Source organism: Drosophila mojavensis, unplaced genomic scaffold, assembly GCF_018153725.1.
Source record: "Drosophila mojavensis isolate 15081-1352.22 unplaced genomic scaffold, ASM1815372v1 contig_36, whole genome shotgun sequence".
Lineage (NCBI taxonomy): Eukaryota > Metazoa > Arthropoda > Insecta > Diptera > Drosophilidae > Drosophila > Drosophila mojavensis.
Genome location: NW_025318858.1, coordinates 18,001,405 through 18,007,722, shown reverse-complemented (window position 1 = coordinate 18,007,722; position 6,318 = coordinate 18,001,405). Strand labels below are relative to the sequence as shown.

Below are 6,318 nucleotides of genomic sequence, written 5' to 3'. Positions count from 1 at the left end.
GTGGCCCATAAAATGTGGATGCTACGCCATCACTGAGGACGACTAAAGCCGGCGTTAAAGAAACAGCTGAGCAAAATCATAAAAAATTGAATTTGAAAAAGTTTTGGCAGAAATATTATCTGACGGATTACTTTGAAAGGAACATATTAAAAATAATTTAAATACAATATTTTTGGAACAGACCTCGTAGTACTGAGAAGCGTTAGGTGAAACGTATAAGTTTCAATGGTTGCTCAATTAAAGATAATTTATATTGAACTCAGTTCATTACCAAAATTTGACAAAAAGAGAAAGGAAACCATTTGTTAGAGCCAGTGATGGTGTGGCTAATATTTCAAGCCCTTCAAACGATTTCAGGGCTGACTCAGTTTCGTCTTAAATATTGTCTACATCACCTCAAATACCGGTAAGCGAGTTGAAGATCTAATGATAATATTTAGATAATATTTTTGCCTAACATGTATTCTTTTTATTTTTTATTTAAATTAAACCTTGATTATCACTGCATTAGGGGCCGTAATTAAAAATAAATAAATAATAAACTACATTTGTATTTTAATTCTAATAACGAAGAGAAATATTACTTAAATATATTTTTATTGATTTTGTTAGCGAATTAAAATTCAATGAAATTAAAAATTTATTTGTGCTTTTTTGGTCCGCACAAATTATTGATTAAAATACTTTTCTTGTTTATTTTTAATATAAAGGCATTTGCCATGGCTACATAAAACCTCGCTGCAAATACTTTTAAGTAAATCATGAGAAAATGCGTTGGCTAGTTTGGGGATTTGCAGAGGAGCCAGGACTTTAGTGGGATTCCGTTTTACTGCCTATTTGTTTGCCTATTTCTAGAAAGTTTATTTTCCATGCTGCTCTTTGCTATTTGCTAATATCTGCAGCGTTTTCGTCGAGTCATCAAAACCTATGCAAAATAGCAAATCATGTTTGGCTACCCAAGGCCCTGGGTGTTTGTAGTTTCTTTTTATTTTTTGGGTTACTTTGGAGCGTGTACAACCTCAACAACAACAACAACAACGAGGAGAGTGTGGAGGGAGTTTAAGTGTCTCGATTTCATTGCTCAATTGTGAAAGCAATTACATTACTCGTACCGTTAGGCAGCGCGCATCATGTATATAAATATATATAGTTGGGGGCTTTCAGATGAAAGCAACAACATGCGATTGCCCCAACGGACTTAACCTTTGGTCTTAGCCGTGATAGCGACGGCCAGGTGCAAAATATTTTGTGGCTCTCGGCTCCGGAGGCTATTGACCAGCAAAGCGCTTCATTAGGCGGCCACATGGCCCATGAAAGCGAAAGGACTTAACTAAATCCAACCCAAAATATATAAAGGCATCTGCCAACAGGAGGAAGGATTGAGCAGGCTGCGACTGAGCTGTGTGGGCGGGGGTCGTGTCCCAGCGGCCGTTGACATACCAATCAACAGTTGGCGACCAGTCAGATGCGCGCCGAGCGTAGGCCGCAAAGGTTGACCATTGGAAGCTTCGTGCTTTGAGCCAACGAGAACTAATAATGCTTAAAATTTCAATTACAAGTCAAAATTCATAAGCCAACTCACAGTGACTGAGTCTGCGTCTGTGTGGGTGTGTGTATGTGTGTGTGAGAGTGAGTGTGTGTGTATGTGCATCTATTAATGTTTCTACGAGTACTTCACACTGGTTCGCAAATCTTCCAGCGTCATAAACATCAGAGTTGTTGTTGTTGTTGTTGCTATGCTGTGCGCTCTCTTTGCTTGCTGGAATGTTGTGGGAGCAGGTAAAGCAAAACGAAAAGAAATCAACTAATTGAAGAACGACAACTTTGGCATACGCTTACTAAATAAAATGCTATTCATGTTGTGGGAGAAGAATTAAGCGATAAATATTTTATTGTTTCATAAATGGTATAAATTTAATATTATTATAAATATTTTAAATGTTATGCAATAATTTGTATTCTATAGTAGGTTTACTAAATTAATTTTAAGATGCATTTAAATAAAATATTTCATTATTATATAATTTTTAGTATTTAATTCGATTTAGTAAAATACACTTATTATTTATCTTATAACTATTTTCGAATAGTTAAAAAAAAGTCCATTATTTTCATTAAATTCATAAATATATTAATATAATCAAAGAGAAATATAAATAATTTATAATTAATTATAATTTATAATTTATAGTAATTTTTGTCAATGCTTTAAACTTCTATTGAGTTGAATTTTCTATAATCCTTAAATATTTTAATATAAATATATTCATCTATATTATCATATCATATATTCATCTCTCATCTATAATTTCTGTTAATAGTTTCAGCTGCCACATAATTACTACATCTTTTGCAATACCCTATGCTAGTGCATGAAAACAAGCTAAAGACTTGCCGACATTACGTGAGAGTTGAAAGGCATTTACATTAACAGTTTTCCAGTTTTTCAGTTTTCAGTTATTTTTTGGTCTATGCGCGGTGAGAGTTGCCTGGAAAAAGCTCTCGCACTCTCTACGCGTCACTATGGCATTTGTCAATGAAGCTCTCCCATGCGTTCGCTGGCGCTCTCTCACTTGCTAGCTCTCTCTCCCTCTCTCCCTCTCTTTTGCTCTTGCACTCTGTCTGTCGCTCAGCCGAAAACACATTTCTCTGACGCTGCGCTGGCTATTTGGCTATTTTGCATGAACGACGCGACGACTGCCCACCTCCCTGCACCTAGCCCAGGCAAGCCAGCGCAGTCGGCAGCCAGGCAGCGGAGGCGCTCGTGTACTTCGGTTGCCATAGATCCCGTTGTATTTGCTCGGTTTGTCTGCCGGCCTGCCGGTCCCGGCTCGGCTCAGCAGCAGCGACGCTGACAGCGACAACGCCAGCGCCAGCTTCAGCAGCAGCAGCAGCAGCGGCTGCTGGAGTTCACATTCACAAACGCTTTCAGTGTAATTTCGGCTGTGCGGCGTGTTAGTCTCCACGTCGCTCTGGGGACTCGGGACAACCAATTGCCATCTTCGCGTGTGAGAGTGTGCGTGCGTGTGTGTGTGTGTCGCGTGGTGTCGTATCTTTTTGGGCTACGTCGTGCTCCAGCTGTCAGCGGTGTCGTCGTCTTCAGTCCGCCGCTACGTCGCCGCCGCCGTCGCTGTCGCTGTCGCCGTCGTCTGTTGCTCTTCGCGGTCGCATCTACAAGTTTTCCTTTACTTTTTTCGGGATTTTTTTTGTTTTCTTTTTCATTTTTATTATTTTTTTTGCTTGATATTTGCTGCGTCGCGTTGCGTTTTCCACAATTGCTTGAGGTTGGTTGCCATTTGAATATTAAAGCCAAGTGCGAGGACGACAGCTTATGGGTATATGAGTGTGTGTGTGTGTGTGTGTGATTGTCTGTTTGCGGCCCACTCCCTGAATGCCCTACGCAGCAAGTGCCCGCCCCGACAGTCAACGCGAATTGAATGCCCCCTCTGGGTTTTCACGAGTTTTTCCCCCCTGCAGTTACACTTGTGGCCATCGCCTGGGTCGCACCAGGTCTCTCAATCTCCGTCTCTGTCTCCGTCTCCGTCTCAGCCAGAGTCGGAGTCGCAGTCAGCGCCTGAGTCTCAGGTCTGAGCGTTTGCTTGACTGGCTCTGCGATTGCGATTAAGACCAGTCATAGTTGCTGTCCGCAGTTGTTGCCTGGTTACGTTTACAACTGCCACACTGACTGTGGCATGCATTAAACATAAGCGCCACAGCAGGACTGTGGTGGTGATGGCGGTGGTGGGGCGGGGACTAGAGGAGGGACGCGCTTGGTGGGGTTGTCAAGTCTCAACTAGATTAAGTGTGCGTCGAAGCTTTTATTTCACTGTGTTATTTTTTCGCAGTTGTCGTTGTTGTTGTTGTTGCTTTACTTTTGACTCTTTATTATTAGCACATTTTTGCGCCTCTGGAAGTCCAGTCATAAATTAATAACATTTCACGACAAATATTGCGGCTGGCAGCATGTGGCGTGTAGCATATAGCATGTGGCATGTGGCATGTGGCTGGCAGTAGTTGCAGCTGCAACAGTAATTGCAACTATCAAAGTAATAAAATAAAATTAATAAATAAACAAATTACAATTATCGGAAATGTTTACATTACGCGTCGTCGCATTGAGAGCTTATCACATTGCAATAAACTTTATATCAAATATGCTGCGAATAGTTTCAGCTTTTATAATTTTCCGCTTTTATTTCAATTTTTGTATAGCAATTATTTTGCATTTTTATTCAAATTTATTTGCAGCTGATTCGGGGCTTCAATTTTTATTATTTTTAAAGCAATTTCACATCAATTGATTTTCTTTCCATTTGAGGTATTTAGTTAAAATTCTAAAAATACATTTGAAAATGCTAGAGTCGATTGTGAATTTCGATTTTAATAAGCAACATGGGAAATTATTTAAAATTCGTCATCAATAAATTATGCATAATTCAAATGACATTAGGAATTAAACTGTTAATTATTTTGCCGCGGCCAAAATGCGGTTAGACATGGATTTCAAAATAATTCGTTTTTTTCTCTTGGCTAATATTTATTTACTTTTTTTTTTTTCTTAATTTTTATTGTGCTAACATGATTAATGAGTATAGCTTCATAACCTATCAATATTTACATATACAGTTGGGGTCATAAAGGTGGGAGTGCGACTGTTGGACGAAACGAATTTGGAATAAACTCAATGTTTTGAAGACACTTTGAAACGAATATTAATAGTAGCATACATACATATATATTGTTAATTTAGATATTGAGTTCATTTTAGTTGCGCTAATATCAAGTACTATATAAATAAAAATATTTTACATAATATTTATCACTCAGAAATATAAAAGATGTTGATTCTGTGCTAAATATGTTTAAGAAGTCTAATTTTATATTTAATTTATTTAACACATATTAATTTGCAGTCTGCAAAGTCTCTGTCTCTCTGCCTTATGCACCCTTACCAGGCAGGCAGGTCTTAATTTAAACTGGTGTCTCGGATTGCCTCTGCTGCTTACCGAGTAAAGAAACCTTACTCTTTCACTCCTGTGTGGCATTGCAGCGTCATATTTAATCCTAAAGATGAAACCCTGGAGGCCTCAGTCTCCTCACTTCACAGCAAGAATATTTGTCTTTGCATATAATTAGTATTATATATACTATATATAGTATCTACTTTGACATCTTGGACAGCTTCTGTGTGTACAGTGCTTTCCTTTATGCACTTTTCGTAATGAAAGATAATATATATATATATATATATATCTATATATTATATAGATATACTAATAATATAAAAATTAATTTTAAATTAAATATTTTTAAATTAGTAATATAATTTATTTATTTATAATTTTTAAATTTAAATTTTTAGTTTTTTTTTATATTGATAACTAAAACTCTAAATAAATTTAATTAGCATACTACATTTTTTAAACCATTAAGTATAAATTTAAAGGAAAATAGGAAATAGAAAAAAATAAATAATATTGAGAATATTTTTATTAACGGAGAACACAACAATAACTCAAATAATTTCCCCGATCAAACTATGTATATTCATTCCAAAACTCATTTGCTACAGCTCATATTTAATCTAGTAATCTAAATTTCTATTGTATTCGTTCGACATAGAATTCACACGCTATCTGGAATATAAATCTCCAGTGCGTATACGTAATGTAAACGCGTGATGTTTTGGCAATCTAATCGTCTGTCACTTCGTCTGCCAAATTGCAGGAATTCCGCCGCATCTTGCGTAGTGAGAAATGTTTTAATTATCTAGTCGTACTTAATGTTGCCTTTTATTGCAGTCAGACGTAATTGAGTTGGCTTTCCGCTCAACTAACGACACCAGAGATGAGCAGAATTAATGAGATTAATAGTAGCTAGGGCCTTATTTCTTGCTGCCAAAAGAACTGCGATTGACACGCAGCTATTTTTAATTTCCACATTCCCTGGAGCAAATGTATTTAGCATAAAGTCCGACAGCTGCCATCCTCAAGAACCTAACAAGACAGATAGTATGCCTCGCAGAGAAACTGGGAAGCCGTCGAGGTGCGAGACGTGAAACGGCAATCCAAAGCGGACTTCCGCACTATTTTCGCTCTTATTTCAAGTGGAAGCTGTTGGCAATCTTTTAGCGGAGAATATGGGGCCAGCGGCCAAATGGCTCCAATGCTGAAGTTGCAGTTGAAGCTCCTTGACTTCTGTTTGCGCAATTCGCATGAAAAAAAATATGAAGACAGAAAGCGCAGCATTTTCCACTCAAGCAGTCCGTCTTAATTTATCAGCGTAACCAACTTAAGTGAAGTGAGTCTCTGAAATCAC

General features: G+C 37.7%; 1 protein-coding gene across 1 annotated transcript in view; it reads left to right on the top strand.

The window, feature by feature from the left end:
- Positions 1-2,932: 2,932 nt before the first annotated feature.
- Positions 2,933-6,318, top strand: part of LOC6577177 — a 37,418-nt gene continuing 34,032 nt past the window's right edge. The window contains exon 1 of the mRNA XM_032729069.2: positions 2,933-3,284. The gene's annotated coding sequence lies outside the window, so the exon portion shown is untranslated. The remainder of the gene's footprint in view (positions 3,285-6,318) is intronic.